General features: G+C 44.6%; 1 long non-coding RNA gene across 1 annotated transcript in view; it reads left to right on the forward strand.

Moving 5' to 3' along the window:
* The window catches only part of LOC129180379 (uncharacterized), a 40,914-nt gene extending 33,751 nt beyond the window's left edge, over positions 1–7,163 (forward strand). The window contains exon 4 of the long non-coding RNA XR_008570145.1: positions 5,734–7,163. This is a non-coding gene — a long non-coding RNA (uncharacterized LOC129180379). The remainder of the gene's footprint in view (positions 1–5,733) is intronic.
* The last annotated feature ends 4,164 nt before the right edge of the window (positions 7,164–11,327 follow it).

Raw genomic sequence — 11,327 nt, forward strand, 5'->3', positions numbered from 1 at the left:
CCCCTGCTATGGATCACCAGCTTCTGCATGCCTTTTACCAGAGAATTTTCCATCAAGGTGTCTGTAAGACATTTTGAGTGACATTGCATGTGTCAAATGGCTGATTGAAGGAGACACATAGAGAAATGCTGTGCTAATGAAATCATCTGACCCACATCCTTTAGTGCTATCCATTTCTCCAAAGACACAGAAAGGGCATTTATACAGGTAAACCATGACTGGTCCCCGAAGTGAAAGTGTTTTTTTTCCCAGAAAAAGGAGCATCCATTATTTACTATAGGGGGGTTACTAGACACTTAGCAGATAATGCATTGCTTCAAGCATACAAAACATGGTGCCTCCTCTGTGCTGCCAAGACCATTGTTGTGTTTTATTGTTTTTTTGGAACATGTAAGTTCCCATCTATACTGACAGATGAAAAAGAATATGTCTCCCTGAGGTTGGGAGGCACTGACAAAGGAGAAAGTGACTGGCATGGTGAAGAGATATGTTGTCTTCATGTGTGTCAGTTATATTTTGGGGCATGTCAGCAATTCCCGTGGACCATTTTTTGTACATGTGTGTTTTTAGTTGCCAAAATCTTCCAGTTAACAAAGGTGGACATTGAAAGTGAACACATCCCTTTTAAAATACAAATAAGGTATTTTTTTGTACAAATTGAGTCTATACAGTATTTCCTCCAACATAAGAAATAGCCAAAGCATGCTACACCTTGGTGATGGCATTCAACTATGTATAAATGTATAAAACTTTTTTTTTTTGGTTGCAAGTCCAAATTCTACTGTATATTGGAACATCTGTTTCTGTAATGTGTCTCCGTTAAACGGCTCCCCCTCTGTACCTTCGTACTATGCTACAATTTCTTTCTTGAATTAAATAGTGTTTCTCACATTCTCAAAGTTCTGGCACTCCAACTTTTTACAGCTGTATTTAATTAAAAAAAAAAAAAAAAACACAGACTCATCCAAACTCAGAAATATGCAGTGTTCTCGAACGCTTCACCAGCGTACAGCGCACTATGCTAATTAGAGGAAGGAAAGAGACAGATACGAGTTGTTGATTGTTCTGTGTGCTTTCCATGAACACGTAACCACCCGCACACACATAATAAAGATGAAAGAAAGATGAAAGGATTCCCTGGACGGAATCTATCCATAGTGTCCCAACTCGAAAAGAACCACTATTCATTCTTCACAGAGACTGAGTCACCAACGTGTGGATGCTTTCTTTGGGCACTCGATTCCTTGCTAACTAGTTTGTTAGGCACACTGTTTGACTGTACGATAACCGAGACCTTTTTTTTGGCAGTATTTTTTGTCAAAAATCATATGAAAACCAAGGTTCCACTGTAGTTTGGTGCAAAAGCATCACTGTGCATCACCAGAACATCATACCCACAGTGGTTGCATGCTTTAGGCTTGTTCTCCTGAGGCTTTAGTCAAGATGGAGATAATTAATGAACAATTCCTAATAGACTCCAAAATAGAATGCTTTAATGCTGAAGTTGAAGATTAATACAGGCATCCCTCGATACTTCAGTTTGAACATTTCTCCTTCACTCTATTGCGGTTTTTCCAAAATTAATTGATCACTGTTTCGTGGGTGGCAATGGCCTATTATTAGTGAAAATTATTGAAAGACAAGTCATATGGAGCATTCTGGTCATGAGGCGTCAATAATGTTACATTGATGAGACATTACCTTCCATAACATTACCTTAATTTGCACTGCATGAGTCAGCCATGGATGCAAATTCTAACATCATATAGTGGAAAAAAAGTTCTCCTCACATTGTGTGTGGAAGTGGTACGTTTTTGGCTTCTTACTCTGTCCTTCTTCCGCACTCGATGGATGATAGGCTGACGTCGAACTTTTTTTAATGCCATGTGATCGATCCACATTGAGTTTGAGATACTACTAGAACAAGGAACTTTCCCAATGCTAACCATCGTGAGTTATTATGTCTTATTATTGCTTATCTTGTGTACTGTATTAGGTAATACAAGTGGTGACCTCAGGGGTGTTATTTCATGTCTACTCTCTAATAATGTTAAACACTTTTTTAGAAAGTTGTAAACAGGTTTTCTATTCTCTAACTACGAAATTTCCATTTATTAATATTGAATCCTACTCCACGGAAATTCACTTATTACGGTCGGGTCTGGTATCAATAAATGAGGGACGACGGTATGACCTTTTAGCATGACTGACTAGATGCAAGTGTACATCCAAATGAAGAAGTAATGGCCCAGCCAGTGCCCAGACCTAAATCCAATGGAAAATCTAAGGATTGACCCGAAGTGGGCTGTGCACAGACATGCCCTTATAATTTTGCACATGTGGAGTACTTTTGGAAGGAAGAGTGGGCAAATATTGCCAAGTTTCCCCGCTGTGGGATAAATAAAGTACAAATACAAATACAATACAAGTTAAGATGTGTCATGCTGCTAGACTCTCACCCAGAAAAAGTGAATGCTGTCATTTCAGCAAAATTGCTTCAACAAGGGCAGCATGGTACCACATGTGGTTATGCTCACATAAATGTGAGCTAAAAAATCAGCTAATGATCTCTGAGTTACTTTATTTGACCTGTACCCTCATAATCAACAGACATGCACAGAGGCATTGAAGTGAAGTGTCAGCAGAGAATGGGATGCTGCTCTGACTGAGATCAGCTGCTTGCATGCAGGCAGAAAGACAGGCAGGAAGGCTCGGCAAGCAGCATGCGCCCTTGAGGTGCGCTAAGCAGGCAGGCTCTGGCGCTCAACTTGTCTGAATTCACTTCCCTTCATCTTTTGGAGATGGGCTGACTTTGGCTGTCGATAGCTGAGGGACCGCCTGCCAACCCTGAACTGTTCTTCACTGTCAGCTAAGCATCAGAGAAATGTGTTGAAGAAGAAAAGCCTGGGCAAAACACTTTTGTTCAGGCTGAATTCTTGAAAAAATGAGGGCAGTCAATGACTTACAGTGTATTTTTGAGGGACTGACTTCCAGTATTTCAAGTGTATGACAAGATAAACTTGGTGTAACATATGAAGTGAAATTAACTATCCATAGTCCTCAGCTGTTGTTCAAGCCATACACTCATGCTGGGTCTCATGATATATCTTGTTAGCAAGCTCTATAGTTACAGGGAAATGTAATACCATAATACCTTTTTGGGGGAAGTGAGCATCAGGTATGGTGAGAGCAATGGAGGAAGATTTGGTTGTCCAGTGTAGGCTGGAGTTAAAGACCCTACCTTCAAAAAAAGAAACATTATCTGACAACAACTTTTGGAGCTTCATAATGCAAACAACTCGAAACAACATTAAAGGTAAAATGGAGGGTAAGACCTTTTTTGTACAAAAATGTTTTAATAGAATATATAAAAAAGACAACTAAAAAAGGATATATTTCTTAGCTTTGCTGTTGTTTGATGACGGCTTCCTTAATCACCACTATCTTAAAATTAGCATCATAACTCCTACGCTCTCAGTGTCAGAGCTGCATCTCTTTCATGTCACTTGTGTGTGTGAGTAACAGGAAGAAAAGCTGACTCGTTTTAGGGGGAAATCGTTTGGCTCCACCTGGATATAAGATGTCTTTTTCTTCTAGGGAAAAAAAGATTTTGATATTTGGGTCAGTGTGTCAAGTGTTCATTGTTGGCATACTTGAGTACATCACATCCAAAATGACCACATTTGTGTTTTCCTTCAAATGCATCTCCACTGAAGTGTGCATTTACTACACGGCTGGTGTGTTCACTGTTAGCCTGAGTCTCCTGGCTTCCTCTTGAAGAGAACAATAAGCAGTAGTAACCCTGAGACACTCCCAGCCCATGTGTCCTCAGCTCCAAAAAAAAAAAAAAAGTCACCGGCTGTCTTAACAGGTTCTAAGGATATCATGTAAGACAATACATGTGAGAAGTGCAGGAGGAAGAAGAGTAGAAAAGTGCAGTGTGATATGAGGTGTGTGTGGTGGTGGTGGTGGTGGTGGTGGGGTGGTTTGGGGGCGAATGTCAGCCACTATTGTTGAAGTCTTTGTTGGCCTCAAGTACACAGAGAACTCACTGCTCATGAACCCCTTTCATTACTCTGGGGTGTGATGTAACTCTACAAGTGCTTCCCCTGCAGCTTCAACACAAAATATACACACACAGGTCATGTGTGTGTTGCTGTCACAGTCATGGTTCACACTGGCCAATGATGAAGAATGAAGAGTCTCAGGTTGGGTTGCAAAGGGGTGGAACCTTGTGTAAAGTTTAGCTAAGAAATTCTACAAATATTCAAAGTTACTGTAATTACCGTAAATTCCTGTGTATAGGCCGCTACTTTTTCTTAAACTTTGAACTCTGCTGCTTATACGTGCTTATACAATTTATGGCAAAATTGTAATCAGAACTACTACTAATTGTTTAAATACTATGCCGCTCACAAGTCAGTGAGGAAACGATAGCTCTTTCTTTAGCAGGAGCCGATCACGAGCTATCAGTGCACTCACAACAAGCTTGTCAGCCCATTGGAAATTGCAGGAGGTCATTATACAGTGTATGACAGTGTAACAATATAACAGCCTGACTCTCAGTGTCATCTTACAAATAACACTAAACTCATCACACAGCAACTTAAAGGGATACGTCAGATTTTTTTTTTGTCCTGTACAGCCATTAGGGCAGATAGTATTGTTGATCTAAATGCCTTTACGTGCTAAACAGATTTGCTCTTCCAGGGAAAAGTGTGAGATACACTTCCCCTGTTATACAGAATTATTTGACTTTAATGTTTTGTTGTTATGCAAATTTAGAGCATACGGACCGGAGCAGGAGGGTACAGAGAAGAAGAGAAAGAAAAACGGGGGGGGAGTGTGGGGGCAAGAGGGGACAATAAAGAGAGAGACAAGGAAAACAGCAAAAACAACAATTGCAACAGAAACAGACAGGACTACATCAGAAAACGTCTGTGACAGCTATAAAGACCATGGCGGAAAGGACAAAATAATATCAACAACCACAATGAAAATACTGCACTGAGATCGTCATACATATTAGTAGTAATGGTAGTAATGAAATTATGAACTATGACAGTGAACAGAATGACAATGGCTTATACACCGGTGTAGCTTCCCTCTAAATTTAGTCGGTACGGCTTACAGTATAGTGGAACCTTGGCTAGCATCATTAATCTGTTTCAGAAGGTTCAACTCTAACCAAAATGTACTCTAACCAAATACATTTTTCCCATAACAAATAATATAAATCCAATTAATCTGTGCCAGAAAGCCAAAACTGTTGTTATAGTTTTACATGCAGAAAACAATTGAAAATGCATATAAATACATACAAATTATGAATAAAAATAATACATTAACATGATTGCTTACAAAGACATGATGTGGTAGTGAGATCAACATGAACACCTTCCTGTTTTGAAAAATATTTTCAAAGTCAACACAATTACCTGTTTAATTATAATACATAATATAACAAAAACATGCATGTTAGGTTAACTGGAGACTAAATTGTCCATAGGTGTGAATGGTTATATACAGTATGTGTCCTGTGATTGACTGGTGACCAGTCCATGGAGACCAGTCCAGGGTAGACCATGCCTCTCACCCAGAGTCAGCTGGGATAGGCTCCAGTTCACCTGTGAACCTGAACAGAAGTGGCAGAACATGAATGACATGAATGAATGACTTAAACTGAGTTACATAGAATTTCTTTTAATTTTGTATTTTTTTTTCTCATTTTAGGGATGTCCCTGCTGCTCAACACCTAGGAGAGTGGATCCTTCCAAGACCTGCCAAATCATTTTGTTTTCACATCAGCTTGTTATAGTGATTGAACAACATATTGCAAGCCTGTAGCTGATGAGAATCTGTTTTTATTTCCCTTGTAAATGCATCTGGTTGTGCCTTTTGACAGGTAAATAAAATATTTTAAGACTAGAGATGTTTGGTGTGAGTTATTTTCTTGTTTGGTTGCTGGTAAAGAACAATGAGCTTGACATAATTGGGTCCTGTTTGCTGATGACAGGAGCATGCCTGCTGATAAAAGCTGGCAGCTTGATCAAAGCATCCGCATCAAAATGATGCTCCCGACACAGTTTGAGTTGTATCCTGAAAAAAGAAGGAAATCCTGCTTGTGCACAATAAATCCCTTGCCTTGTAAATCAAATGTACCTGTATGTGCAATATGAGCAACACCATCTGAATCTTTTCCTCTGGTGTTGCCAATCAGATGCATATATATTTCATTGCGTTTGCTTCATGTTTTTGGGCGGGGGAAAAGAAAAATATGACACAATTCAATCTAAGACCATCAAAAGTAGGTTTGAGAAATTGTTTCTTGTGAGAAAGATGTATAATTTCTCCTGATCTTCTCTCCATTCATCTTCATGTGCCTCTTCATTTCCTTTCTCCTTTTCCCAGCCATATTACTCTCCCTGTAGCTCTCTACTTAACATTCATTCTCACTATTCTTCTCCTTCTTAGCACCGTCTTCATTTCCTTTAGCGACATTACTCCACCCTTCTTTTTCAACAACTGTTGCCCCCCCACACCTTTCTCTCCCTCGCTTGTCTTCCTCTCACATGTCACATCAGACGCTCTTGTCTTCCGCTTGCCCTGTCATCACATTTTTCACACAGCACCATCCCTTAATTGGGCCTGTATCATCATATTGTGTGGAATATGGGATGAAAGATGGCCTCCACCTATAGCCCTCCTCTGCGCACGCACGCACACACACACACACACACACATACACAGGTATGTAGCCATGATCACACAAACAAGCATATCGGTGGCCAAGCTGATTCCGCTGCCGAAAGCTGTACGCATTTTTTACACCACATGTTTGCAGCAAGTTGTCAGTGGCATGACAGGTGAGATGGTGTGGTGTTCCCACAGTGTCCAATGATGTTTGGCGGCTTTTGTGATGAGACAAAGGATGCCCTCGAGCCAGCAGTCACATTTGCAGGTAACAGGAAAAAGAAGCGGAATAATCCACAGAAGGTGTCCCAAGGGTGTCCAAATATGTCAGACAAGCATCAATGTTGTATCTACAACAATCTGATGGGAAGGATAATGGGTAAAAATCTATTAGATATTAGTGTTATTAAGTATAACACTATGCATACAAGGGGTGACGACAAAACGTGACGAGGTTTCTCGTTTGGAGAAAAGCTTTATCGTAAGAACAGGGCCTCCAGAAGCCAATCAAATTGAACTATGGCATCGCTACTATGAATGATAATGCAGTCATATGGAAGCATAATTGGAAGTGCACATCCTTGGCGTTTACAGCATCAGCGAGTGACGTGTGGCTGTTTTTTTCCATCTGAGTTTAAACAGCTGCTTGCTACTTGTTGATGCCCAAGCAGAAGCTGTAGTAATTCTACATTAGCTCAACTTTAAGGTTTGTCAGATCTACCCATGTAGATGCTTGGACTTGTCTGCACCCTTAATCACCGAGCGCTTCCAGTGACTGTCATTACATTTTGCTAAGTGCCAGCATTCAAGCACTCACGGTCATCTGCTTTGTAGCACACCTCATAAATGGAAAAGATCCCTGTTGACAATTTAGCAACATGGTCGCTATGTTTAGCAAGAAAGGGTGCACATTGAAGTGTTTCTTACATCATATAGTTATTCTGTAATTAATTAAAGCATCCACCGGGCAGGTGCGTGGGAGTGAGCTTCACCTCTGTACTGCAATGCATGTCTGAAAGCTGTAAGAAAAAAAATAAACATCTCCATAATGCAACCCAGCCCCTGGCCAACACCACCAACAAGGCAGAACTTGGACACGCTCTCCTTCCAGGTAAAACACGCATGGATGTCCAAAGTGTGGCGCAAGGGGGGCCATCTGTGGAACTGGCTCAATGCAGAAATAAAATAAACAAAAACCCAGCAGAAAGTGATACTAATAACTAACAAAAACACAAAGATTTGTCTTTAAATATACTGTATTATTTTTCTCAAGTGAAAATTGATAGACAAGATTTTGTCAGGTTCTCGGTGTGGTTAGGACCCCAGATGCAGAGGCTTAGAGTTCGTGTGGTCATTCAGGATTTTTAATGACAAAAAGTGCAAGAGAGAGTAGATCCAAAAACAGAAAACGATGGTGTTGTGGCAAAAATAGAGACAAAAGGCAAATGAAAGTTACACCATGAAGAAAAGTACAAACACTGGAGTTAGCTGGACGGCAGGGAGGCGGCAGGTCCAAATGGGCATGGAACAACGACTGGTAGCAGAAGCACTCGGGTGTGTTGCCAGCAGAGGCGAAACAATGAACCAGCGGCTGCCAGCTGTGGGTAGTCTGCTTAAATGAGTATTGGGTAATTAGCCACAGGTGTGCCCAGCGTCCCCGCCTCCAGCCCGCTTAAGGTGTAACTGCAACCATAAAGGAAAAACAAGCCAGAAGAAGGCAGGTACCACGCAGTGACAACCACAACAAATGGTAGTCACTAGCACATTGTGACAGTACCCCCCCCCTTAATGGGCGCCACCCGGCGGCTTACCTGGCTTCTCTGGGAAACGCTTGTGAAAGTCCGAAATGAGGGTGGGGTCGAGAATGAGGGACCGGGAAATCCATGAACGATCCTCGGGGCCGTACCCCTCCCAGTCAACCAAATACTGGAATCCCCTGCCCCTTCTTCTCACGTCCAAAATGGCCTTGACCGTGAATGCTGGGTGGCCTTCAATCATCCTGGGGGGAGGGGGAGGCACCTCCGGAGGGCTGAGGTTGCTGGTGGTAACTGGTTTAAGGAGTGAAACATGAAAAACCGGATGTATCCTGAGGGACTCTGGCAGACGGAGTCGAACAGCGGAGGGGTTCAGGACACGATCCACGGGGTAAGGGCCGATGAATCTGGGCTGGAGCTTCTTTGAGTCAACATGGAGGGGTAAATCACGGGAAGAAAGCCACACCCTCTGTCCTGGCTTGTAATCAGGGGCGACTGAGCGGTGGCGGTTGGCTAGGCGTTGGTTGCGCTCTGATGTCCGACCAAGGGCTGCCCGTGTGTTGCGCCAGGCCCGGCGGGCCCGTTGTAGGTGGGCGGCCACGGAGGGGACTGTCACCTCTGATTCCAGGGATGGGAATGCCGGAGGCTGGTAACCATAGGCGACGTGGAACGGGGACAGGCCCGTGGCGGAGCAGACCAAGGTGTTGCGAGCATACTCGATCCACGGCAGGTTGAGGGACCAGGAGGCGGGCTGTTGATGGCAAACACAGCGGATGGCCGCCTCCAGGTCCTGATTGGCTCTCTCGGTTTGACCGTTGCTCTGTGGATGATAGCCCGAGGACAGACTGGGTGATGCTCCGAGGGCTTTGCAGAACGCCTTCCAGACAGCAGACGTAAATTGTGGTCCCCTGTCTGAGACCACATCCAGGGGGATTCCATGCAGTCTCAAGGCGTGAGAGACTAGTAAGTCTGCCGTCTCCAGGGCCGAGGGGAGCTTCGGGAGTGCTATAAAGTGAGCCATTTTCGAAAAGCGATCCACTATGGTGAGGTCGACTGTATTTCCGTTAGATGGTGGAAGTCCTGTCACGAAGTCCAGTGCTATGTGGGACCATGGGCGGGAGGGGATGGGGAGCGGTCGCAGGAAGCCCGCTGGAGCCAGATGAGATGGCTTGTTCCGCGCGCAGACTGGGCAGGCGGCCACGAACTTCTGGACGTCCGCTCGGAATGACGGCCACCAGAACCGTTGCGCCAGGAGGAAAGCGGTGCGGGAGACTCCGGGGTGGCATGCTATCTTGGACTCATGGGCCCACCGGAGGACCTCGGAGCGGAGTCCCGGGACGACAAACAGCCGTGCCGCCGGACAACCTTCAGGGGTGGAGATTTCTTCAGCAGCGTTGGCCACCCGCCGCTCGATATCCCACTGAAGGGCACCCAGGATCCGGGACTGGGGGACGATGTATTCCTGGCGGGGTTGCTCCGGGGCCGGTGCGTGTAGTCGGGAGAGGGCGTCGGGCTTGGTGTTTTGGGAGCCCGGGCGGTAGGTCAGGGTGAAATTGAATCGAGTGAGGAAAAGGGCCCATCGTGCTTGTCGGGGATTGAGCCGCTGAGCGGAGCGGAGGTATGACAGGTTTTTGTGGTCAGTGTGAACAATGAACGGGAGTTCAGCACCCTCGAGCCAGTGCCTCCACTCTTGCAACGCCAGGATGAGTGCCAATAATTCTCTGTTGCCAATGTCGTAGTTGCGTTCGGCCGGGGTCAGGCGGCGGGAGAAGAAGGCACAGGGGTGGAGCTTCTGGTCGTCGCTCGAGCGCTGGGAGAGGACGGCCCCTACGCCGGTGTCTGACGCATCAACCTCGACAATGAATTGAGAGGAGGGGTTAGGGTGAATGAGCACAGGAACCGAGGTGAATAAAGATTTTAGCTTACTAAATGCTGCGTCTGCCTCTGGGGTCCACCTAAAAGGAACTTTAACAGATGTGAGCTTCGTCATTGGTTCTGCGACCCGGCTAAAATTCCTAATAAATCGGCGATAGAAATTGGCAAAGCCTAGGAACCTTTGAAGAAGCTTCCTTGATGTCGGAACGGGCCAGTCGACCACAGCCTGGATCTTGGCTGGGTCGGGACTAACTTGGCCTTGTTCCACAATGAACCCCAGAAAGGAAACGGACGACGAGTGGAAAGAACATTTCTCTGCCTTAACAAATAATTTGTTCTCAAGTAGCCTTTGGAGGACCAGACGAACGTGCTGGGTGTGTTCCTCGAGTGAGGATGAAAAAATTAGAATATCGTCCAAATAAACGAAAATAAAGCGGCCGAGCATGTCTCGCAGGACGTCATTTATGAAGCTTTGGAACACGGCTGGAGCATTGGTGAGTCCGAAAGGCATGACTAGATATTCAAAGTGTCCGAGAGGGGTATTGAACGCGGTCTTCCATTCATCACCCTCTCGGACACGAACTAGATGGTAGGCAGAACGAAGGTCAAGCTTAGTGAATATCTTGGCGGAATGGAGGGAGTTAAATGCGGAATCCATGAGCGGTAATGGGTATTTATTCTTTACTGTAATATCATTGAGAGCCCGGTAGTCTACACAAGGGCGGAGGGACTTATCTTTTTTGTCCACGAAAAAAAACCCAGCAGCTAATGGGGACGATGAAGGACGAATGAGGCCAGCTGCGAGAGACGTGGCGATATATTGCTCCAACGCTTCCCTTTCAGGTTTGGAAATGTTAAATAGCCGTGCGGATGGGAGGGTAGCACCGGGAAGTAGCTCAATGGCACAATCATATGGTCTGTGAGGAGGAAGTGACTGGGCTTTTTCTTTACTGAATGCTTCACGGAGGTCGTGGTAAACTGAGGGTACCGAGGTGAGATCAATTC

This window comes from Dunckerocampus dactyliophorus, chromosome 4 (assembly GCF_027744805.1).
Source record: "Dunckerocampus dactyliophorus isolate RoL2022-P2 chromosome 4, RoL_Ddac_1.1, whole genome shotgun sequence".
Lineage (NCBI taxonomy): Eukaryota > Metazoa > Chordata > Actinopteri > Syngnathiformes > Syngnathidae > Dunckerocampus > Dunckerocampus dactyliophorus.